This window comes from Macaca nemestrina, chromosome 12 (genome assembly GCF_043159975.1).
Source record: "Macaca nemestrina isolate mMacNem1 chromosome 12, mMacNem.hap1, whole genome shotgun sequence".
In the NCBI taxonomy this organism is placed as follows: domain Eukaryota; kingdom Metazoa; phylum Chordata; class Mammalia; order Primates; family Cercopithecidae; genus Macaca; species Macaca nemestrina.
The window spans coordinates 37,318,109-37,345,200 of record NC_092136.1 but is presented as its reverse complement, the minus strand read 5'-3'; the positions used below and the strand labels follow the sequence as shown (position 1 = coordinate 37,345,200).

At 36.9% G+C, this 27,092-nt stretch overlaps 1 protein-coding gene and 1 pseudogene across 6 annotated transcripts in view; one reads left to right on the top strand and one right to left on the bottom strand.

Moving 5' to 3' along the window:
* The window catches only part of LOC105471466 (methyltransferase 15, mitochondrial 12S rRNA N4-cytidine), a 258,987-nt gene that overhangs the window by 35,958 nt on the left and 195,937 nt on the right, over positions 1-27,092 (top strand). The window lies entirely within an intron of this gene.
* Positions 7,118-7,429, bottom strand: LOC112424893 (ATP synthase subunit g, mitochondrial pseudogene; annotated as a pseudogene).

Genomic DNA, 27,092 nt, shown 5'->3' with positions numbered 1-27,092 from the left:
GTTTGTGGCACCTTCTCTGTTTCTCCTCAGGTGTTCTAGGCTATTTATCTTAGGGCCTCTTGTGTGCATTAAGAGTAGCAACACGAAATGAAGAAAAATAATTCATGCGACTGAGAAAAAGTCCTTTTTCCAGAAAAACAAGATCCCATGAAGTGTAAAACATAAAGGCCTTTTACATATACCTATAGCTTGGATATCCACTTTTAATTAAGCTGAGTGCTTTTTAAGAAAATCCTTTGAAATCCCTTATTACCCTACTTTAGCCATGCCAAGTGGCCAATATTTCTACCAAAAGTAACCTCACAGGTGAAACCAACAAGCCTCAATTAAGGTTATGGATTAATTGTGAGTGTACTAGGTATTTTCAAAGAAGTGGTGAGCAGTTCCTACAAAATCTGGAGTATTAAAAGGTGGCTCAGAGAAAGAAAGATTTAAGAAAGGAAGCTAGAATTTGTTCACAGAGGGGAAGACAATCAGCAAATTCTAAGTCACATGGATACTAACCTGAACGTACTCATTCCCTATGCCAAAACTGAACCCAGGCCACCATTTTAAAATGGCAGAGGCCAGAAGAAAGTACTGCCGTGTGTTTACAAGGTCAAGCTCCCAAGGACGTAAAAGAAAATGGAAACCTGCTGCAAAGTTTGTTACTGCCCAGTTTGCTGGTTGGCTTGAACAACAGGCTTATGGGGTCCTAGGCTTGCATTCTATCCTAAGATATTCCTCCTTATCATGGAACCATGCAGAAAGACCCAAAAAACACAACAGATTGACTACAGCCTAAGACTAGCCTCACAAATCGTTTTCTTCCATTAATCCAGACTTTACAGAGGATGCAAACATTTTTATCATTTTTTCAACCAGTCTGCACAGGGAGAGGGAGGCCCGAAGTCCAACTGTTAAGAACTTTTACCCTTTTACCAGCATGTCAGTCTTCTGGGTTTCCTTCCCCTGAGCTCACTTTTAAGCCAAGCAGTTTAAGGTTTGGGGAAACTAACTTTTCCTACTTTGGGGGATACATCTGAGGGGAGTGTACTGTGGTATGGGGGCACAATTACCCATCTGTGAAGAGAAGACAGAGTAAGGATTTTCTTTTTTTCCTCAAAAGAATCCCAGTGATTTAGGAGGCATTTGAGAGAAATACAGACTGAAGATGATCGGTTATCATCTAGAAAGAGGGGAACAAGGCATCCCTAGTTCCTTTTTTCTCCCAGTGAATACCTGGGATATGTGAGGGAGAGAGAGAAGAGCCGTCCTCTTTTCTTTCTTCTGTCCTTACATCCCTGAGTCCCTGTAACCTTGGGAGGGTGCAGACCATGGGTGCCAATGTGGCTTTTCACCCTTGTTAACAGGGGGCCTAGGAGGTGGGAATTGTCCACATTTACCCACATGCTGCCTTTCAGCTGCTGTCAGTAACCTTTTAGTTTCCTAGACCTTGTCTATGCCATGGATGCTAGCATGACCTCTATCCGTGAAATGGGAGGGGTCCTAATTGGCAGGAATGAGTCATGCTAAGACAAATCTGTGGTGCTGAGTCCTCAAACAAGGGAGAGTAAAGGGTGTCTTGTGAGTTGGGGTCCTGGCCTAATAAAATATTTTCCAAAAGGAAAACAAACAAAAACTCTCACATAGAAAAGCTCCCTGTTTTCTCAGGGCCATGTTAGAAAAGAAAAAACAAAAAAAACAAAAATACAGCTTAAATGCAGGATGGGGAAAATGCCTGAGGGAAAATCCTCTAGCTCTATACAAATGGGTTCCTCCAACAGGGAGAGAAACTCTTAGTCATTGTACCCTCATTTTGGCAAGGCCAGGAGTGGAAAGACTCTGTGGGCCCATGGCAGGAGTGGATGGTGAGCAGGAATTGCTGGCCAGCTGGCTGTGCAGGACCCGAGACTGCCCTGGGGCCCAGGTGGCGGCTGCAACTCATTCCTGCCCCATGTGGTTGTTGGATGTAGCATGTGCATGTGCAGACATGGCAATGCACCCCAGCTGGGAGGGAAGCAGGGAGGATAGGCACCTCCGCTTGCCTTTCTGTTCCGAGCGTGCACCCGGGCTGTTGGGGTAGGGGTGTGGGAAGTGCCTCTAAGAACAGACGGAAATCGCGTTGTTCTGAATGGCATTTCTGATGGCTGGGCTAAATGCTCACTCTAGCTAGTAATATCTGCAGTTTGCAGCAACATCTTTAACATTATAAAAGAAGAGACAGGTACCATGATAGTCCTGGAACAAAAGAAGGAAAATACTGTGGGAAAGACTGGATTGGAATAAGGCCGACATTCCCAACCCTCGAGAGTGATGGGGGTTTTTTGGGGTACTCTCCAGCATCCTGTCCTCTGTTGCTGTGCCATTCATTCTTCTTTGGCTCACCAGAGGTTGGGTGCTGCATCTACCTTCAGAAAAAGTCTGAGGAGGAGAAGGCTCAGAAATGAAAGTGAAAGGTTTTGGATCTGCAATTTACTCATCTGCCAGGTATTCTGAACTTGTCCCCAAAATGATGAAGGATTTTTTTGCTCCTTAGCTCAACTAGGTCAGGGTTCTTGTCTCATTACCAGGAAGAAAGAGCCATGTGGCCATCAAAGAGTGAGTGGAGTATAATTTATTAGGTGAAGAGGAAAGCTCTCAGCAAAAAGAGGGGTCCTGAAAGCAGGTTGCTGGTTGCCCCCTTCACAGTTGAACACAAGGGTGTTTTACATACATGCTGATGGGGCTGTGTTTGTATAAGGTTTGAATTCCTGGTGGATTCACCCCATTTCCCCCGTGGGCATGTGGGCCCTTATTCTGCTGTGGTATGTTTAGTCAAAGCTCCTGTTCAAGTTCCCTTATCTGGACCAAACACATGTGGGAGGTTGTCTAGGGACCCTTTCCTTACTGTATGCCTGAAGCTGGGTAACTCCTTTCATTATTATAGCCAAATAGGTTCTTCTTGCCCGATGCCCAGAAAGTTAATATGCTGAGAACAGCAGTAGTTGCAGCAGAGATAGTGTTTACTCATAACACTCTAATTGGGAGGAGGATGGGAGATATTTCTCAAATCTGCCTCTCTAAGAGTGTGGAGACTAGGGTTTTTAGGGGTAATTTGGTGGGCAGAGCACTAGGGAATAGGTATTGCTGATTGATTGGGGATGAAATCATGGGATTGTCCAAACTGTCTTCATGTGCTGAGTCAGTATCTGGGTGCGGGGTTTACAGGACTGGTTGAGTCAGTTCCTTGGTATGAATCACGGTCCTGTTGGTATCAGGTGGTATGGCTGAATGCACGAGTCTGAAAAATATCTGAAAGATCAATCTTACGTTTTGATAATAGTGCTATTATCTAAAGGAGCAACTGGGGAAGACTTTGACTTTGGGAGACAGAGACAGAGTCAGAGGCAGGAGGGTTGCTTAAGCCCAGAAGTTGGAGACCAGCCTTGGCAACATGGTGAAACCCTGTCTCTACAACAAATTTAAAAACAAAATTATTCTGGCATGGTGGCATACACCTGTTGTCTCAGCTACTTGGGAGGCTGAATTGTGAGGATCGCTTTATCCGGAATGTCAAGGCTGCAGTGAACTGAGATCGCACCACTGCACTCCAGCATGCTTAACACACTGAAACCCTGTATCAAAATAAAAATAAAATAAATCTTGTGACCTCCAGCTATGTGGCTCCTGAGTAGTAAGCAAGCTAGGGAACAATGGCTGGTGATTGCTTAATTACGCTTATAGCTTAACAGAATTCAAGTCTTTACCATAATTGTAACCTTATGGACTTTCATTATTTTCACGAACGCAGTTTCCATCCTGAACAAAGAGGAGGGTTAGTTTTAGGCAGGGACTGTTATCATCCTTGCTTTAAACTATGAACTAAATTCCTCCTATAGTTAGCTTGGCCTACACGGGGGAATGAACAAACAGCTTATGAGGTTAGAAGTGAGATGAAGTCAGCTATGTTAGATTTCTCTCAATCATATTCTTTGCAAAGGCAGTTTTACTGTTGTAGGAAAAAGCAGGACACTTCTGAGAAACCAAATGTCAAAAGCCAAAATGAAAACAAATTTAGTTTAAAGATGTTAATTGGCTTTATTTGCAATTCTAGAATTGGATAACACTTCATTCCATAAAGCAGAATGAGTGTTACAGAGAGTGGACCAGAGGAGATTGGTTTTATAGATAGAAAAGGGCCAAAGAAAAGAGAAACAAAGAACAAAGAGTAGATTGGTCACTTGAAAGTTACTTTTCTAGAAAGGCAAGAACAGGGAAACAGCATAATAAAAAAATATTAATATCAGGTTACTTAAGTTTATTTATTTTTGGGTAAGTGTTAAAGGAAGAAGGAAATTCATTATCTTGCTGACTGGCCTATTTTGGAAATTTGGCTGTCATTTTTCTCTCCTGATTTATTGGAAAGTCAAATAACAACTTAGTTTTGATTTGGTGACTGGGAACTTCAATGCTTTGATTTAGATTTTTAGTTTAGTGTATTGGGGCCTAGTGCAGGAGCTTCGCCCAAAACAGTAGATTTCTGTAATTTTTATTTAACGTGAAAGCACAGTGTGGCTAAGTGTAGACAGCAAGGATGTATGGAAAAAGATGAAGTTAAGAAGAACAAAAATGCTAGGCCTTAGACCATATTAAGAATATTGGTCTTCATTTTAAAAGCTGTGGGAATTCACTGAAAATTCATTAAATTCATTTTGATCAGAGGATGTGGGCTAACTAGATTAGATAGATATTTTGTAAAGAACATTCAGATTGCCTTGTGGAAAATAGAAGTGGTAGGCTGGGAGTGGGTTGTGCAAGAGTAGATGAAAGGAGACCAGTTAGAAAGCAACTGTATTTATTGAAAGAGATGGTGATAGTTCAGATAGAGTGGTAACAGTTTAAATGGACAGAGGTGGGCAGATATGAGGGGTTTTGAATATAAAATAACCAGAATCTGATGAAGAGCTAGATATGGGAAGTGAAGAGAGGGAACTGTTAAGCTAAGTGTGTGGCCTTGTCGTAGGATGAACTAGGACTCTTTTTTTTTTTTTTTTTTCCTTAATAGAAGATCACATATTTTCTTTTGGACATGTTTTTAGATGCTTTTCAGACAGCCAGAATAGAGTTTCAAGAGTCAGTTAGATACAGTGTTTTGGAGCTCAGAGGTAATGTTTGAGCATGAGACAAAAATTTACCAGATTTAATTCTTATTAAGTCATAACCCACGTGATACAGTCCTTGAGGAGTCTTATACTCAAAAAAACATAGTCCATTAAAACCACAATTATTTAAAAATAATGCAAGTTCTTTATGCATTTCTCAAAACCATGAAGGGACTCTTAACTCCCAGCAGTACTCTCTAGTATTGCTCTTGTTACCTTTCTCATCTTTTGTTTTCATCAGATGCAGCTGGTGTGCCATTCTTTTTTCAAAAACTACTGAAGAAGCTACCCCTCTACTCTCATCCAGGCTAGCTTTTATTCTAATTCATCCTTCTTCTTTTGTACTTTGCTCTGTATTATTTACGTTGATGTAACTGTTACTATTTTGACAACATAGGACCTTCCTTGCAGTGGATGATAGGGAAAGAAGCTGGTAGCATAAAGCCAGATGTTCCTTTGATGCTTTAGGAAGAGGAAAGTCAGGGAACACTTACGGGAACAAAGATGCATTAATGATTTTTGTCATGTAACTGAATGATCAGCATGTAAGTAAAAACGAAAACCATGAGCCTAGATGAATTTTGCCTTGAGAAAACACATCCTGATCCTTGAGTAGTTCCGTCATTTAATGACTCAGTTTAGGAAGATAAGCATAGAGGAGACCGATTAGGATCTCTGTTGACATCTTACTGGAACTTCATAGCTAACTCTTGCTTTAGGCTGCAGCCTAGGCATTTGTTTCTTTGAAAACCCTTTTTTGAAATTTCATTTCCAGGTTAGGTTCTGCTCCAGCAGGCACTGATTGCTCATTATGGTCCTTATCATTGCTATAATTTATTTAATTGCATGTGGTCCCCAATAGACTCTAACCTCTGGGAGGAGGAGAGACAAGTTCTTCATTTTAACCCCAGTAAGTGTAATCTTTTATGTAGTGGATCGCAATAAGCATTTGTTTAATTCAGGCAGGTATTCTCATTTGGCTCATTAGGTTTCATAATGTGTATGTCAATATTTTCTACTTAGCTTACTGTCAAAATATATAGATCCGCTCTTTAGAAAACAACATAAAATAGCTGTACTCCAGCTTCTTATATCAGATTATGACTTTGACCTCTCTGTCACCTAATACTTATAAAAAACTTTGGGGGAAATAAAATTTATGAAGGACTGCAATGTACTTAGACCATATAATTTTCACACTCTTAGAATTACTCTTACACATGTTTCACTGATATTCCATAGCTTATATAGAGGAATATTAAAAGTAATGCAACTTTGAAACTGATTATTGTGTTTACTCCAGAGATGGAGGAGGAAGTGGTAATTTACTATCTTACCAGTTTATGAGGACTAATAGGATTTTTTTCTTTTTTTTCCTTTTTTTTTGAGACAGAGTCTTGCTCTGTCACCCAGGCTGGAGTGCAGTGGTGCAATCTCGGCTGACTGCAAGCTCTGCCTCCCGGGTTCACGCCATTCTCCTGCCTCAGCCTCCTGAGTAGCTGGGACTACAGGCGCCCGCCACTGCGCCCGGCTAATTTTTTGTATTTTTAGTAGAGACGGGGTTTCACTGTGGTCTTGATCTCCTGACCTTGTGATCCACCTGCCTTGGCCTCCCAAAGTGCTGGGATTACAGGCGTGAGCCACCGCGCCCGGCCAGGATTTTTTTTTCAAAGTGCAGTAGCAGGAAGGCTTATTTTGAATGACCAGGGTTTAGATGTATATGTGCGTGTGTGTAATTTTTGGTGGATATAGTGAATGATGCAACCATTTATGTTTCTCTCTTTGCAGTGGCTTTTAGGGAACTCACTGGTAAATTTTGTGGCCTGCTTATATTAAAGGATGTAAACATTGTATGTCCTTTCTTTTGAGTGACAGTCATACCACTGATTATACTTTTTTTTGGACACATTTTATTCAGATAGCAGTTTGATCACACATGATCCAAGAACACTCAAATAGTAAATAAAATATAATCAGATGTTAAAGACTTGTTGTCAAATGTTATAGGCAATGAGGCAATGCTTACTTATGATTGCTCCAATATAAAACCACATTTACACCTCAGTGGCCACTGAACCATTCAGCACAGCTTCCTTAACTGTCAGCTGTTAGAAGCTAGCAGTGTGAGCACTGTTGACTATTTTTTTCAGGCTCTGAATAGCTGTCAGGATCTCAGTAGGAGTTGGAGGAGTTAGCTCAACTTTGGCTTAGTATCTAAATGCGGCCAATGTAGGCTTCAAATAAGTCACAGCAGTGTTCACTAGTGTTGGAGCCTCCTCCTCCAGGTTTCAGACAAATCGGACCATGATTTTAGGATGAAAAATCCATGGCCCCAAATGGCTAGCTAATTATACTTTTAAAATTCCTCTTATCTTTATTGCTACCTTCATCTCTTTCCTATTTCCATTTCTTTACTGTTTTACTTTCTGTACTTTCTGTACTTTGTAAGTCATCTCAGAATTTTTTGAATTTAAAATTTTTTTAAATTTTTCATATGGCATGAAAAAATTACTTGTAGACATCTATAACATAATGGATCTCTTATTGGTAATTTGTTTGGGAACTGACTTGGTACTAATTGGTACTAACTTTGATTTCTCTCACTCGATTCCTAGACTCTCCAGGATGTTAGGACAGGCTGTGGCCTGTGGAACACCTCGTCTTGTACATTCTGTTTTCTGAATAAAGGGTCTTCTTTGTTTTCCCTGCAACGAGTGGTCTTTTGTTCCTCATTTCTGTGGTCCATTACCCATTCTCCCAACCCAATGGCATGTCAAAACTATTTAAAATTTAAAAAAAACTATTAATATAATTGCCTATTAATAAAACTATTTATAATAATTATAATTGCTTATTTAAAAACTATTAATATAATTGCTTATTAAAAAACTATTAATATTACTCTGATTTAATAAACTGAGGTAAACTATATAATAAAAGTTATTGTCCTCTTTTTCATATTATGTTTTGTAATTTGAAGAATCATTTAAAGCTTTAGATTTATTCTAGAAAAGTCTATAATTGAATCATACCATGATAAGCTAAATCTGAAAATGTAAGAAAGTTTCTATGGGATAGATGTATGATGATTTTAGGCTTTTCTTCAAGTCTGGATTTTGTTTCCACTGCTATTTTAATGAGTTAGGAAATATGAGATATTTAAATATGATGAGGTGAAGTTCATTGAACACTTTAATGTTGGTTATATTATTTATATCCTCTATATAGTTTAAAAAACAACTAGCATATTTTATAGATATATTTGCAAGACTGATTTTAAAATAATATGTTTTCATTGTTTTGTTAACAAATCAAACTTTTCAAGCTATTTCTGACTGTTAAACCTTTCTGGAAAGTTGTTCCATATCCTTCCGGTCATCTAAATTTATCACAAGGTTTTAACTAAGAAGGTTGGTGAACCCTCTTTCCTTTTGATCTTGCATCCTGGCGAGTGCTTGAATATTTCTTGTGTAAGAAAAGTTTTGGTAGATGAGTCAGTGCACTGAGTCATAGGCAGCATGAAGCCTCTAGTGTTCTATACTAACTAATTGGAAACAGTTTCAAAATTAATTAAGGCACAGTTGTCAGCTCAGTGTTACTGATTGACATCCCACCAAAGTATTTTGTCTTTTGGCAACTTGGTTAATTGTTCTTTGGTATTTAGATTTTTGTTTTGCTTTATAGATTTTTAAAAATCTGTTGAATAGACCTATAGTTACCATGTTGATTTTTATTTTTTAGAATCCTGTTATGAACCCTGTGTCATTGTGATTAATTTCTTCCTTACTTGATGCCTTTTTTTCTCTTAAAAATATTCAATACAATATCTTTTCTTTTTATCTTGCTAATTTATCAGTCTATGAGAAAGTCTGTTATGCTCCGCACAGACCAGTTCATAAGTAAAAGCATATTGATTTGTTCAATAATAGCCCAGTATCCAATTAAACATTATGTTTTACTTAATAAAAAACAAATTAAGTGGCTTGCTTACATTCCTTTACATTGCATTAATTTGACCTTAATAAATTCATTAAAAATGACGTTTTTAAAAGTCTCTTCCTTCATTAGGTTCGTATTTATTTAAAATAAAGTATTCAAAAGAAAGTATTTCATTTATATAAAGAATTTTGCAAGGAGGGATTGATTAGGTGTTCTTCATGTTTATGGAAGAATAAACAAAAGGAAATCAAGACCAGGAAGGTATTTTGGCTGAAGAGAGCAAGTATGTGCTGGCAAAATGTTAAAATGCTAGAATGGATTACTGAATAAAATAAGAAAAGAAGAGAACTCACATATTAAAGACCTGATAGGTTTCAGGCACTTTACATATATTATTTCTCTAAATCCTCCCAGCATCTATGAGATGGAAATTATTTACCTATAATCAAATGTGGATCTTGAAGCCTCAACAATATCTGTATAATAAACACCTAAGACAATCTACAACAGCATTTTAGTGTGCTGTCTAGTGCCAGATTCAGGCATTATGCTAAAGGAAAATTCAGGAAAAGCGTTTGATCTAGTTACAAAGTAGACAATCTTTAGGGCAATAAGTGGATTACACATCCTTCAGTCATTCCTCTGAAACATTTCTTTTGAAGTTATTGATTGAAATTGAGACACATTTTATAATTGATGACATGCTATAATTTAATTGGCAGTATCTTTTCTTCATGATATGTAAAATTAATGCTGCATCGCATAATCAGTATCATCTTAGATTTGATAGAGTACAGTTGATGGTCGGTCTTTGATGGAATACCATATATGATCTTTATCACTCATTAGAAAACTTTAAGAACAATGGTAACCTATTGGTTTTTTGTTCATTATCCCTAAGTTCTGATGAGATGATTTTGAAAAATTCTGTGGTCAGATGTGTTTTAAAAATACAGCATAATCTATTCTTCTCCTGGAGATTTTCAGTGCAAACTAACATATAAGAATTCTAGTAAAACAAACAAACGAACAAACAAACAAAAAAACAACATTTTTATCTTTGTTTAACCCATTGTACAAACTTATTTGATCATATATTTCCTCCACCCTGACAAACTCTGTTTTACTTACCTAGTTTTCAAAGGACATTATGCATGTGCCTGAGGAGTTTAATGCTTTATCTAACTTTGGGAAATGCTGGGTTACTTGGTCTTTTACCTAAAATTGAGTATTACCAGTTAGAGTCTAAATCTTTCTGAGGGTCCACACAGTTTTCTCTCCAGTCTTCTTATCCAACCTCATTTTATTTATCTATATTTTGCTCATAGGTTGGCCAGACCCGCATTACCAATTTCTTATTTTTTGTTTCAACTTTTACTTCTTGAGTCATATCTTGGTATATAGTTTTTCATTTACTAATAAATTTGATATTTGAAATTTATTAACTGGATGTTTAGAGTTTCATTAAAGATTCTAAATAGAGAATTAATGGTCATGTATAAATTGGAAAGGAAAAAAAATCAATTTTTCTGACATTTTATGATACCTAAAAGTCAGTAGGTTATGGTAGCCTTATTTCCACGTTACGCTGATTGCTTCACAGGTACAACATTTTTCATCTACAAAGATTCTCTGAAGAGTGAATCTCCCTTCCCTGCTATTTTTCTTGTTTCTTTCTTCACTCCCTGGCCGTCACATCTTCCTTCCCCACTTCCCTCTACCTTCTCTCAAAAATCTGGACTCAACTTATTTACTGATTCTATGTTCTTTCAGCATTATTTAATTCTTTAATATTGGGTCATGCTTATTTCCAATTATATTTTCCATTTTTATAATTTTGCTTCTCTAGCCCTACTTTTAGCACTTGACAAGAGAACTTGTTGAAGTCTTTGGCTTTTTATACCTAAGCTAAATGAGCTACTATTTACCAATCTCCCTGATTGTCACAGTAGTTTATCATATTTAAGTCACCAAGGGATTGAGATAAGCTGATTTTATTTCAACTTTTTCAAAATTCTTCCTTACCTATGGTATTTGTAGTCATGGTCTATGCTTGTGGTGGTCAGTCCTGTCAAGTAGTATTCTTAAGTTTGTTTTGTTCCTATCACTGTGCTAACCATCTTAGACTTTATATATTCTGTGTTTTTAAACACTCTGATCTCAGTGAGGAAAAATCCATTAATTTGTAACTTATTGCATTCATAGCATAATAATACTGCATTAAAAGGATGGGAAGTGAGAATAGAAATGTGGATTGGTACCACATTGTGTAGCAGTTTGACTGCCAGACTAAGACACTGCTAGGCTAAGGCAGCTTTTCAGAAAGGGAATAATACACTTTATTTTTCTTGTTCTGCCATGTAGTTAGCCTAAACACTTGAATTATTTCAAGTAGGAGCTTGGTAGTTTATCATCACGTCTTCTGGACTTCAATAATTTTTTTTTTTTTTTTTTTTTAGCCATTTCTACTTTGAAGAACCTATGTAATAGGATTTTTCTGATAATTAGATTAGAAGTTGTTCATAAAGTGTTTAACAAACAGTACTTGGTACAGACAGAGATGATAATATAATGACAAAAATATTGGATTATGGATGTAGCTGAAGTGTGTGTGTGTTTGTGTGGCAGGGGTGAGTGGTGGGTGTTGAACTACCAAATCTGCTCTCATCTAGCCAAACTGCCATGTATCAGATATACTACACCAGGGCCATTCTTGCAGTTTACATTTTTTAGATTGGAAATCAAGAGACCTGGGTTCTTACACCAACTCTCTGTTACTTTGCAGGTTACCTTTCCTTCTAGGCCATGGTGCCTTCATAGATAAAATAATGAATTTGGATTAGGTAATTATTAGATTTAAAATATATGATTCTTTAGGGATAGGCAACGAGTGGCTAAAGATCCATTAAGGAGAACATGTAAGTAGGATCATCTCTTTTATCTCATTGCACTGTTTCTGATGGATTACCCAAAACCAAACTGGCATATGACTTCGGAATTCATTTGCTTCCCATAGAAAAATTATTTTCAATACAAAAAGGCCTATGTAGAAAAGCACTATAACAAAACAGTACTTAAATTTTATTTAAAATATATTTGCATTTCTCAAATTGAGAGTCAATAAAGAAAATTCCAAGGCAAGAAAGCATCTTTGAGATGCTTTGCAATTAGAAACACTCATGGAGACAACTGAAGAATTTAGAAAAATAAATTGAATAATATTTGATAAATTTAGACTCTCAGCAAACCCAGGACCCAATGTAGCTTCTTTGAATTTCAAATATAGAAACTATAGGCCTGCCATTACTCAGGGTACATCTCTTGGGCAGGCAGTCCTAAACTCCTGGTCAGATTAGGTTTGAAAGGTTTAATCAGTTCTTATCCACTGCACCCCAGCCCTCCAATCTCCTGCAATGCTGTTTTGTGTCTTATTGTCAACAGAGTGGGGCTAGAAGATTTCCAAGATAACTTTCAATTTATTAGTTATACTGCATTAGTATAGTATTGATATTTTTTCGTTTGGCTTTTGTGTTTCATTGGTTCTTTTGTTTTCTCTTTTCTGTTGCCTATTTTCTATATTCTTTCTTCTTGTTACTGTCTACTTAGGCCATGAAATTGAGATGGATTTGTGTGAGAGATATTGAGGGAACAAAGGAATTGGACTGATGAAGCTTTGCTAACACCTCTTCCTCAAACACACAAACTAACTTTATTATTTTGAATATGGAGAGGGAGGAAACAATGAGAAGACAAAAGGAGAAAAGGTGAAGACAGTGAATTGGAAAAGGTATTTTAAAAATATCTGTACTAACTTTAAAATGGGGGTGATTTTAAAAAATGAAAAATCCCTCTCCTTTATACACATATCCTCTGTGTGATAGAAAAAAAAAAAAAAAAAAAGAAAACCCCTAAAATTTATATGATTTCATTCTAAAGGAAAGAGCTTTGTTGCCTTCTAGTTATCAGTTTAGAAATCCAGCTCATTAGGGTCAGACTGTTAAAACCAAGAAAATCATTGCTGCCTATTCAAGAGTTGAGACTTTAGCTTTACTTTTCTGTGAGTTTTTATTTATCAGAGGTATTCTCAGGAGGTAATGATGAACCTGAAACTGTTCCAGCCTGTGCTGAAATACTCCCACACCATGAGAGTGTAAATTTATCAAATATTATTCAATTTATTTTACTAAATTCTTCGGTTGTCTCAATGAGTGTTTCCAATTGCAAATTGGAATAGATTTAAGCACTCTTTGTAAACCCATGCCAGGAAGTTCTTCCCATTTGAAGTTTTTGCTGTCAGTTAGACTAAGAGGAGGGAATTCCCATCTGTTCAGAGGCAACAGTGACCAAAAAAAAAAAAAAAAAGAAAAGAAAAAAAGGGTAATAAGAAAAGTTTTCCGTGCTTTTTGTGATGACAAGTTTTCATTGGGATGAGTTAACTCTATTAGCATACTTGATTGCTTAATATTCACCCCTCTCCCTTCTTTAAAACATCATATCCCCACCTTCTCATCTCTTACCATGCTGACTGCAAGAACCTCTTAACTGGCCACTTACTTTCAATACATCTTTTAATTTGCTGTTATATGGATCTCACTTTAGATCTGATCACATCATTTTATAGTGTAATGGTTTGCAAATTACTGGCAAAATGTACAAAGTTCCTTTACCACCAGGCCCATTTTACCCCTTCAACCTCCCCTTCTGCCAACATGCCCTACTTCCTACTTGATACCCATATGAGGCACATAATTTTCTTTTCAGGTCTCTGACTTTGCACATGCTTCTGTCCATTCTTTCTTCCATGATGGCATTTATTGCACTGTTCACTACCTTGTTTGCTCTTTCTTCCAGGATGGAGTTACTACACTTTTTGTAATTGTCTCTTAACTTGCCTGTTTCCTCTTTAAAACTATGGTGGATTCATACCTACTTTATATATTTCTGGCTTTTAGCACAGTACCTCATTCAATAACTTTATTGCATTACTGTCCCTCCTTCTGTATCTTGTAATTTTCTGGGTGTCTCAGCCCAACAAGGTTTAGGATCTTAAGTAGGCTTATAGCTGTTCTTTAAGACCTGTCAGTTTTCTGAGTGATCCTCTCAAAAATTCTTTAATTTTTATACCCACTGTTATTGGTCCCACCCTCTTCCTTCAGATTTCAATAATCAGATACAGTTACTTGCCTCTGAAATAAAGAAGGTAAATTCCCAGCATGAGTGTCTGGTTTATTTATACTATATAACACTAGTTAGTGGATCTGGCATTTCTGCTTTTATTTCCTGAGACTTTTAGACTTTCCCTTCTGTCTCCTGGACCGCACCTGCTACTTTATGTACATTTTAGATAGGTGAACTGAGATTTAGAGGAGTGAAATGAGTTGTCCAAGATCATGGAGCTAGGAAGTGATATAATTAGTTTTATATGTCCTCAAAGCCTATGTGTGCTTTTTTTTTTTTTTTTTAATTAATTGCAGCACACCGCTAACCTCATAAGCACTAGGCCTAAGCTGCTCTCTTAAATTATCTACTAATGTCCCGTATGTTGAATTCATTTCTCATTTCCAAATGGATGGCAAGGAGGAAGTGGGCTTTAGGATATAAATTTTTTCTTTTTCGTCAATTTTGATGAAAGGAATTTGTTTATGTATTTAGTAATAGCCATATGATGGTCACTAAATTTTGTTTTTTAAATATAGTTTGACAGACAAAAAGGGAAAAATGTCATGAAACATTTCTTTTTTTTAACTCACAGTCTTTGAGGACCTTTTTTTTTTTGTACATTGGAAAATAATTTAGAAAAAGTGAAATACAGCCATCTCTTGGTGTACATGAGGGATTGGTTCTGGGATCCCCTTGGATACCAAAATCCAAAGACACTCAAGTCGTTTATATAAAATGTTGTCGTATTTGTATATAGCTGTTACAGGAAAGGGGTCTGTCTGTATCCAGACCTCAAGAGGTGTTCTTAGATCTAGTGCAAGAAAGAATTAGAAAGCACGTTTATTAGAAAAGTAAAGGAATAAAAGAATGGCTACTCTATAGGCAGAGTAGCTCTCAGGGCTGCGGTTTGGCTATTTTTATTGTTACTTCTTGATTATATCCTAAACAAGGGTAGATTATTCATGAGTTTTCTGGGAAAGGGGTGGGCAATTCCCAGAACCGAAGGTTCCTCCCCTTTTTAGACCATTATAGGGTAACTTCATGACGTTGCCATGGCATTTGCAAACTGTCATGGCACTGGTGGGAGTGTCTTTTAGCATGCAAATGCATTATAATTAGCATATAATGTAGTGAGGAGGACCAGAGGTCACTTTCATGGCCATCTTGGTTTTGGTGGGTTTGGGCCAGCTTCTTTACACTTTGTTTTATCAGCATGGTCTTTGTGACTATATCTTGTGCTGACCCCCTGCCTCATCCTGTGACTTACAATGTCTAACCTGCTGTGTCTCAGCCTTGTTTCACCCAGCTCCTATTCAAGATGGATTCATTCTGGTTCAAATACCTCTGACATAACTACACACATCTTCCCTTTAAATCATCTCTAGATTACTTATAATATCTAATACAATGCCTCTCTATCCCTTTATTCCAGTGGATTCAACATGGTACTCTCCATGCTGGCAAATTCAAGTTTTGGTTTTTAGAACTTTCTGGAATGTTTCTTTCTGAATATTTTTGATCCTTGCTTAGTTGAATCCATGGATGGGGAACCCATGAATACAGAGGGCTGACTGTATTCTAATGTGTGATTTACGCAGTTGGGATTGGTTAAATGGAGAGAGAGTGAAGAGATAAAAGAAAAAATTGAGATACATAGGTAGATGAGCCCACCAAAATATTGGTCTGTTGGTTGCTTGTAAGAGAAAATAAAGAATTAGAAAACTTCATTTTACTGTTATACTTACATTTTGTTTGAGTGACCCAGTCTACTACTGAGTGGGCAAAGAATGTGCTTAGAACATGATGGAATTGGCATTTAGAAAATCCAACAGATAAAATATTATACTCACTGACTCATGAAACAGAAACAATTAAGGTCCCAATTTAGCATTCTAAATTGTCCAGATTCTGGGCAGAGGATCTAATCGTTAGGCTCATTTTACAAATATCCATGTGGCAGAGTTGGAAGGATGAGCTAAGTGCAGATATCAGTAGTGCTGGGATAAGTTCAGGTTTAAAATTTGAGCCTCTGTTAATCTCTATAAATTGACTCATTTACATTTGTCAATTAATAGAGATATTAGAAATGTAAATTTCTAAATATCAATTGAAATAATAGAGCTGTTTGAATTTTCAAAGTAGGTTCTTACTTGATTTTTCTGTTATTGATTCTTTCATGTGTAACTCGTAAGTGCAAAGTTTATCTTAATTTCAGAGGAGCTGGAAAGGAAATTAGGAGGTACAATTTTTAATTGAAGGGGAGATTCTAGCATAGTGGTTAACAACACAGGCTGTGGAGCCAGACTGCTTGAGGACAAATCTATGTTCTTTCTCTTTCTTGTTACTTGCTTTATGATCTTGGAAAAGCCACTTGATTTCCCATTGCTTTTATTTTCTCATTTGTACAATGTGGATAGTATAATACCTACCTTATATGGTAGTAAGTTCTTGGTAAATCTTAACAATTTGTAGTTTCTGCCTTGCCATTAACATGTTCTGTTATCTTTGGCAAGTAACTTTATATCTTTGGGCTTTGTTTATTAACTTTTGTATGAGGGTATAAATAAGCTCTAGTTTATCTTCTAGTTCTAGAACTGATTTTAATAGAATAAAATAGGCATATCACAGCTTATAGAATAAGCGTATGAAAAATACATAAATTTTGTTATTAAGTACTTGAATAAATAAAGTTGTAATGTCAGAGGTCTGTGACTTAGTACTGTATCCCTTTGGACAAGTTGGTTGGCTTCTTTAAGCTTTATTAGTTTTACCTATAAAATAGGATAATAAGAACTCTCTCATACAAGAATTGTGCTGATTTTAAGAAATAACACCTGCAAAATGTCAATTATAATGCCTGATTATATAGTATGTAGTTAATAATGCTACTACCCTTGAATCCCTCTTACACAGGGTCTCTATTTTTCTCAGTTCTGTCTCACAAAGGAATGTCTCTCTAATTTATACATTTGAATTTGTGCCATTCTCAATATGGGATGATTTTAGTGTATGACTTAAGTGAATTTGTGAGACACAACGGAGCAAGTTTTATCCAGTTCTTTTTGAAAGGAAGAGCCATTAAGAAGATACAAAATATAGAAGTTTCTCCTAATGGAATTTATTTTGGCAGGATCAGGATTGAAAATACAAGGAAAAGAGAATTAAGAAAGCAGGTTAAAGGTAAGGTGATCTCTTGATGTCTGCAGCATTAAGGTAGCATTTTATGGGAAAACTGGTCCCAGCTTCTTTCTATCTCATACCTTTATTTTCTTAAGGTTTTTCTCTGGTTTAGGATTGTATTATATCCAATAAATCCTCCCCATTCATAATGATTTTTAGAATGTAATGCTCTCCAATAGGAATATGGCATTGGTTCTTTAACTGGTTTTGTTAGGCCTTGAAGAAACAACAACTAACTTTTCTAAGTTTCAGCATCTTCTTTTACAAGGGGTGGAGGAGAGAATGAGATTAGTTATTTAAATGTTTTCCAGCTCTAAAATGTTATGGTTCCTATTATTAATCTAAGTATGTTGCTCTACACATTCAATCAACCTTAGAAAATGCTACCTTTATTCCAACTAAATTGCCTTTCGAGCCAATTCTTGATCTATCCAGGAACATGGAGCTTATTACTTTACAGCCTCAATAATGCCATCCTTTCTGTCTTTACTTTTACTTTTGTTAGAATTCACTGTTTTTTTCCTTCCCACTTCTGCCAGGTTTCTGGAGTGCTCTGTTTGAATTAATGGCCTGTGGACCCTCTTAGCAGAGATGAGAGGCAGAGGGTAGGGAGACCATATTGCATATAGGATCTGCAGGTTTGTGTGAAGGCCAAGGAGGAAAGGGCAATGCAGGGAAGAGGACAAGAGGTTAGGTCTTGGATAAAGACTGTGTGAGTTCAAATTCTGGCTTTTTTGTGTGCCTCAATTTCTTTAAGTATAATGAGGATAATAACTCCCATAGGACTGTGTTAATGAGATTATATATTTGGTAATGATCTTAAGACAATGCTTCATTCTTAGTAAGCATTAAATAAACGGTAGCTAGTATTAACAGTTATTTTTTTAAAGGGTTTTTACTAAGAACCTTATAAGGATTACATCAGGAAGCAGGCTGTCCCTGTAAGATCACTTATATGCCATTTGAGCGTAAGTACAGTAATTAATAGCACGATCTTCATTTTATGTGGTAAATGTGACTTAGCAGAAACTAATACGACTGAAGTCGGAGACTGAATAAATGTAAATTTCTTCTTTAAGATTAATATTTTGCTTATTACATGTATATTTTGTATGTTCCCATGTGTGTCTAATGTGTTATTATTCTTTATACTTTAGAGTCTAAAATATACCCTATGATAGGAAATTAGATTTGGAAGTCACCGCATAAAAAATCTCATTCATCCCTTGTCCTTTACGGAAGACATGATCCTGAAAGGTACCCAGTTGAGGAAGAAGTAGGAATTGAGGACCTGAAATCCCTATTAAGTTATATACAATTGGAGACATTTTCTATTTTTAAAATGACTATAATGGTTAGAAATTCATCTTTCTATTCATGTCATAAATGTATTTCATTTTTGAGACTTTAACATTAGTAGATTTCAGTGTGTTAAGAAAGTGTATATTTAGTTCAGAATTCCATAATTGTTCCTGACGGTAGATATTCAATACAATAGAATCTCTGAAGCCTTTAAAAATGACCCTTTCAAATAGATAAATATCTTTGCCCATAAACATTTACTTTGTAGGTGTCATTACTTTGTAGGTGTTTTAAGTCACTTTTGTTTTTCTTCTGAAGTGTTAAAAATTACCAGTGGCCTTATTCCCAGGGAGAAGGGAAAGGGAATGAGATAACCAAACATGTGTACAAGGTTAATTTTTTAGGTGATACAAACTCCAAAAATTATTATTTTTATGAGCTTTCAAATTTTCCGTTAGACAAATTTGTTTCATTTCTGTTATAAGGTTATGTATATTAACTGAAAAATTTATAAATGATAGTATAGACAATTATTTTATACTGTGGTAACTTTACCAACAAATCCAGTGGATCCACCCAGGAGATAATGGCCTTGAAACACAAATAAAGGCACAGAAAAATATTTTTGACAGCAAAAGATTGCAAAAACAGACACTTTAAATTGTTTCTGAAAGCATGGTTGTTTAATCTGTGATAGATATAAGATAAATGGTATTTAACCCTTATTCCTGAAATCATAAACTCTTTATTTTTTTATTTGTGAAAGGTCTTATGATTCTTACTTGCAGGCCATGTGATGGCTAATACTGAGTGTCAACTTGAGTGGATTGAAGGATACAAAGTATTTATCCTGGGAGAGATATTCCTTCTAAGGTGAAGGATAAGTTGCTGTATTTGGCCTCTCCTACATCCAAAAAAGAGGCACAATGCCTTGTGGGCCTATTTGCATTTTGGAGGCAACACATTCCTCATTTGGGTGTGTTACTCCAGCCCATTTATTGAGTGACCTGAAAGGCTGCCAGTTTTGAGTGGGGTCCAGAACAACAGAAGGCTCTGCAACAGGTCCAGGCTGCTGTGCATGCTGCTTTGTCACTTGGGCAATATGATCCAGCAGATCTAATGGTGCTTAAGATGTCAGTGGCAGATAGGGGTGCTGTTTGGAGCCTTTGACGGGTCCCCCATAGGTGAATCCCAGAGGAGGCCTCTAGGATTTTGGAGCAAGGCCCTGACATCTTCTGCAGATAACTGCTCCCCTTTTGAGAGACAGCTCTTGGCCTGTTACTGGGCATTGGTGGAAACTGAACATTTGACTATATGTCATCAAGTCACCATGTGACCTGAACTGCCTATCACGAACTGGGTGCTTTCTGGCCCATCTAGCTATTAATTGGGTCGTGCACAGCAGCATACCATCATGAAATGGAAGTGGTATCTACGTGATCGGGCTCGAGCAGGTCCTGAAGGCACAAATAATTTACATGAGGAAGTGGTGCAAATGCCCATGGTCCGCACTCCTGCCACCCAGCCTTCTCTCCCCCAGCCTGCACCGATGGCCTCCTGGGGAGTTACCTATGATCAGTTGACAGCGGAAGAGAAGACTAGAGCCTGGTTCACATATAGTTCTGCATGATACTGAGGCACCACCTGAAAGTGGACAGCTGCAGCACTACAGCCCTTTTCTAGGACATCCCTGAAGGACGGCGGTGAAGGGAAATCTTCCCAGTGGGCAGAACTTCAAGCATTGCACCTGGTTGTGCACTTTGAATGGAAGGAAAAATGACCAGGTGTGTGATTATATATGGATTCACGGGCTGTAGCCAGTGGTTTGACTGGATGGTCCGGGACTTGGAAGAAGCATGATTGGAAAATTGGTAATGAAGAAATTTGGAGAAGAGGTATGTGGATGGACCTCTCTAAGTGGTCAAAAACCGTGAAGATATTTGTATCTCATGTGAGTGCTTACCAACAGGTGATCTCAGCAGAGGAGGATTTTAACAATCAAGTGGATAGGATGACCCGTTCTGTGGAAACCTTCAGCCTCTTTCCCCAGCCACTCCTGTCATCATGCAATGGGCCCATGAACAAAATGGCCACGGTGGCAAGGATGGAGGTTATGCATGGGCTCAGCTACATGGACTTCCACTCACCAAGGCTGACCTGGCTGCGACCACTGCTGAGTGCTGTCAGCAGCAGAGACCAACACCAAGCCCTCGATATGGTACCATTCCTTGGTGTGATCAGCCAGCTGGTGGCAGGTTGATTATATTGGACCTCTTCCATCATGGAACGGGCAGAGGTTTGTCCTCACTGGAATAGACACTTATTCCAGGTATGGGTTTGCCTATCCTGCACACAATGCTTCTGCCAAGACTACCATCCATGGACTACGGAATGCCTTATCCAACATCATGGTATTCCACATGGCATTGGCTCTGACCAAGGCACTCACTTTATGACTTAAGAAGTGCGACTCATGCTCATGGAATTCACTAGTCTTACCATCTTCCCCATCATCTTGAAGCAGCTGGATTGGTAGAATGGCGGAATGGCCTTTTGAAGTCACAATTGCAATGCCAACTAGGTGACAATCCTTTGCAGGGCTGGGGCAAAACTCTCAAGGGTGGAAGTGGAAGTGGCACCACTTACCATCAACCCTAGTGATCCACTGGCAAAATTTTTGCTTCCTGTTCCTGCAACATTACGTTCTGCTGGCGCAGAGGTCTTAGTTCTGGAGGGAGGAATGCTGCCACCAGGAGACACAACAATGATTCCGTTAAACTGGAACTTAAGATTGCTACCTGGACACTTTGGGTTCCTCCCACCTTTAAGTGAACAGGCTAAGAAGAGAGATACAGTGTTGACTGGGGTGATTGACCTGGACTATTAAGATGAAATCAGCCTACTACACTGCAACGGAGGTAAGGAAGAGTGTGCATGGAGTACAGGAGATCCATTAGGGCATCTCTTAGTATTACCATGCCCTGTGATTAAGGTCAATGGGAAATTACAGCAGCCCAATCCAGGCATGACTGCAAGTGATCCAGGCCCTTCATGAATGAAGGTTTGAATCACTCCACCAGGAAAAATAAAAAAAAAACAAAAAAACACAACCTGGTGCTTGCTGAAGGGAAAGGGAATACAGAATAGTTAGTAGAAGAAGGTAGTCATCAATACTAGCTATGACCACGTGGCCAGCTGCAGAAATGAGGACTGTAATTGTCATGAGTCTTTCCCTTTCTTTTGTTAAAAACATGTTTGTGTATATATACACTTGTACTAAGAAATTATCGTCATTTTATTTCCTTTCTCCTTTATCATGTGACATAAGATTTATTGAGTTCACATCAGCATTTAAGTATTGTTAACTTTATGTAATAGTATTTGGGTTGGGGATTGGTGCGTTTCCGGTTGTACGAAGAATAGTTGTACTATGTTAGGCATAATTATGACCTTATTATTGTCTTTATTTAAAGATTATGTATGATTTCAGGAGATGTGTATGGGTTCAAGTTGACAAGGGGTGGACTTGCTTTGGTTAATACTGAGTGTCAACTTGATTGAATTGAAGGATACAAAGTATTGATCCTAGGTATGTCTGTGAGGGTGTTGCCAAAGGAGATTAGCATTTGAGTAGGTGAGCTGGGGGAAGGCAGACCCACCCTTAATCTGGGTGGGCATCATCTCATCAGCTGCCAGCACAGCCAGAATAAAAAAGCAGACAGAAAAATGTAAAAAGAGAGACTGGCCTAGCCTCCCAGGCTACATCTTTCTCCCATGATGGATGCTTCCTGTCCTTGAACATCGGACTCCATGTTCTTCAGTTTTGGAACTTGAACTGGTTCTCCTTGCCCCTCAGCCTGCAGATGGCCTATTGTGAGACCTTGTGATCATGTGAGTTAATACTTAATATACTTGCCTCTCTCTCTCTCTGTGTGTGTGTGTGTGTGTGTGTGTGTGTATATATGAAATATAATGGAATATATATGCAATATAATGGAGAATATATATATGCGATATAATGGAATATATATATGCAATATAATGGAATATATATATATATATTCCATTAGTTATTGGATATTATTCCATTAATTATTGGAATATATATATTCCATTATATATATGTCTGTATATATATTCCATTATATATATGTGTGTGTATATATATATTCCATTAGTTCTGTTCCTTTAGAGAACCCTGACTAATACAAGCCTGTTGTTGGGAAATGATCAAGGAGGAAATGATGACACAATGCTTCTCTTAAGGGTATTATACTACTTTCAGAATTATTTATATAAGACAATAGGATTCTACAACTAAAGACTTGGCTTAAGTTTCAGGATTACGATTTTGGTAGAGCTTAATTTCTTCAAGAATGATTTCCTTGATATTCTTTATAAATACAAGTTCATGGTTAAATATTGATCTGCTGAGTTTATTTTTTATGTGACCCTGGCTTCTTAAAGGCAATCCTGATTACTTTTTAAAAACATTGTAATACGTTGGAGTTGGTATACTTAACTTTACCGAAGAACTTGTACCTATGATATCAATATGTGAGTGAGATTTTGCAATGATAACATATTATAGTTATTTGATAATCTTAACGATAATGGTAACAATTACCATTGCTCCATTTCTTGTATATAAATGTACTACATAATCATAATAAAATAAATAAACCAATAACATTTTCCTCCCTTTAATAAGCCTAGCAAGACAATATTACTTATTTTTGTAGCTCTTCATTTACTACACTGATTCTCAATCATGTCAGACCCAACATCCTTTTTTTATAATAAGTATTTTGTAGGCACCCCCTTACCTTGAAAATACAGTCAGAAATACACAGTAAAATATCAATATAATATACTAGCTATAGGCCGGGCGCGGTGGCTCAAGCCTGTAATCCCAGCACTTTGGGAGGCCGAGGCGGGCGGATCACAAGGTCAGAAGATCGAGACCACAGTGAAACCCCGTCTCTACTAAAAATACAAAAAATTAGCCGGGCGCGGTGGCGGGCGCCTGTAGTCCCAGCTACTCAGGAGACTGAGGCAGGAGAATGGCGTGAACCCAGGAGGCGGAGCTTGCAGTGAGCCGAGATCGCGCCACTGCACTCCAGCCTGGGCAACAGCGTGAGACTCCGTCTCAAAAAAAAAAAAAAAAAAAAAAAAAAAAAAATATATATATATATATATACTAGCTATAATTGAAAGAAATAAAAGCAAAGTAAATCACATTAAGTATTAAATATTACAGTACACAAATGAAAGGTGACAGTGATATAGTCAGATGTTTGCACCTTCCTTTTTTTTTGTTTTTTTTTGTTTTTGGGCCTGTGTCTTGCTCTCTTGCCCAGTCTGGAGTGCAGGGTTACAATCTCAGCTCACTGCATCCGCTGCTTCCCGGGTTCAGGTGATTCTCCTCACTCAGCTTCCCAAGTAGCTGGGATCACAGGTGCAGGCCACCACCCCAGCTAATTTTTGTTTTTAGTAGAGATTGATTTCACCATGTTGGCTAGGCTGGCTCGAATGCCTGACCTCAAGTGATCCACCTGCCTTGGCCTGCTTGCACCTATGAATGTTTGGAGTTAAGAAAAGTAGGAATATCATAAATCATTTCTTACAAAAAGGGTACTAATTTGAAAGAACTGATGTACAAATGTACACTAGAATAAAAAGTGATGTTAGAATAAATAATAACAGGTCACATTTATTAGTTTTTGATTTAAGCAAAAGGGAAATAATTTTAGGCAAAGAAGGAAAACCACGAGAAGACAAATTATATCCTGTTAAACTGAAGAAAATGAGTTGGGCCTTATTTTAATTGTAATATTATACTAATTGTCTAGGTTGTCACAAAGGGTGATATAATGAAAATCGATATAAGAGAATATGACTTGTATTTTGAAGCTTTACATCCTGAAAAAAAGGAACATAGGATGAATGATAATTTTGGGATGGTGTGTTCAGCCTGGGATCTTTTGAATATGTGCTGTTGGGAAGGCACTGTTGATGGAAATACTCAGCAGGTGGTTGAAAATGAAAATTACAATTTCAGATAAGGTTATGTCAACAAGATTTAGTTTTGAGGGTCACTTACAGAGCAGAAATTATTGAAGCCATTAGATTAGATGATATCGCAAATAAAGAGGATAATAGTAATCATAAAATTTAACATCATAACTGCTAACATTTGTTGATGTTTATGATAAACTGGGCACTGTTCTTCTTTTTGACATATTTTTTGACCTATTTCTCTCAAATCCTCTGTAAAATAAGTACCGTTATTACCAACATACCCTTCTTGCAGGTGGAACTGCTGACACATCAAGACATTGCCATAGTTCAGACAACTAGCAAGTAGTAGAGTTTGGATAGAGGTTCAGGCAGCCTGGTTCTAGAGCCTTCTTCCAAAGAAAGGATTTTTGAGGAGCTCATTAATTTTGGAGGCATCTGTAACAAGAAACAAATACCTGTTAGGTAAAAGAGTAAATTAGAGTGTACATTGTCTTGGAAGGCTAAGAATCAGAGTATGGTAGGTAGTATCACAGGCTTCAGAGCAGTTTAGAAAAGGCCACTAGATTTGGTGATTAGTAACCTTTTGGGAAATGGTTATTCAATAATGTTGCAAAGCTGGAGAAAATGACCTAAGCATGAGTTTTCATGATACTTTCTAGAAATTTTCAATATGCTTTTTATTTGTCCATTAGCTATTCTGGACTTTAATATACAAATGCTCCTTGACTGATGATGGGGTTACATCCTCATAAAACCATCATAAGTTGGAGATGTCATAAGTCAAAAATGTATTGAATATACCTAACCTACTGAACATCATTGCTTAACCTAGCCTACCTTATACGTGCTCTGGAGTCTTATATTAGCCTATAGTTGGGCAAAGTCATCGAACAAAGCCAATTTTATAATAAATGAATATAAATAATTTTGTAATTATATAATAAGTGTTGATTATCTCATGTAATTTATTGAATGTGATGTGGGAGTGAAAAACAATGTTTGGGTATTCAAGGTACGGTTTTGACTGAATGCATATAACTTTCACACTAAAGTTAAAAAATTGTAAGTCAAACCATCATAAATTGGGGACTATCTGTATTCTATCAGCTAGATAGTATTTTGAACTTAAGCAAACATGGTGTAGATTGTTTTAATAAATCCTGTGTTATTCTCAAGGGAAATCTATCAGAAACAGGCAGTCTAATTTTGGATTTGTTTGGGGCAATAGAATTTGTTGAAAATATCAAATGCAATGATTAAATTAGTTCTAGATGAAAAGGCAGATATTGCTGAAAAGTTTAATGTGAAAAGTGAAAAAAACTTTGATTTGTAATATGTAATCAAGAAGAAGCAACTCATTCTTGGGTTTGATAATGAGTTGAGAAATATTCATGTGGGTGTTTTGATGATTAATTAGTTGATTTGTGTAAAATGCTTGAAGAAAAAAAAAGTATGGCATAAATTCTAAATATTATTATTTTATTCCCAGAATTCTGTCAGGCTTCATGGTCTTTTTCCCGTGTGCTCATCTTTCTGCACCTGTTGCCAGAGCTTCATTCTACAGCAGCACTGCTTTTGCTGTCCTTTGAAATCTGTTCCAAATTTTTCCTCTTGTAACTCTCGCCCCATGCTGTTACTTGGTTATCTAATTTTGTATAGACCTTTCTAATAAGATGCTTCTTACTGATCTCTCTCTCTCTCTCTCTGTCTCTGTCTCTCTCTCTCTCTCTCTCTGTGTGTGTGTGTGTGTGTGTGTATTTGTATGGAGAATACACAATCAAATGTATTTCCTCATCTCAATGACTTAGGTAAAATAACATTATCTATTTAATTTTCCCCCAGAATCAATTGCCCCAAAATGGCTTATACCCTGAGAACTTAATATACTTTTAAAAATATCTTTAAAGTTTAGTGAGCTATTTTTATTGTTGTTAATTTTTTAAGTCCTTTTTTTCTGTAGCCTGGAAGCTTTTTCCTTGATCATTAAAGTAGGAACCTCAATTTGAAAACTTGCCACAACTGAACATATGTCCCCTCTGGTATTAGAAAGAGTTACAATTTTAATACCTTTTTCAAATTATGATTTATGTCTCTTTAGGAGAGATTCTGTTTGTTTTTTAAAGAACCAAGCCAAACTTTTTTCTTACTTTATAATTAATGAGCTTACATTTATTTTTTAAGTTAAATACGAATTTTAGAGGTAATTGTAATTCAGAAGAAAATGCGAACCTCAAAATATCACATGGATAGCTCTTTAAATATGAACATTAATTATCTTTAGAGATAGACTATTGCCAAAATAAAATCGCTATATCTCTTTGGTACTTTATGTTAATATTTAACTTATTACATATGCAAACACAACAT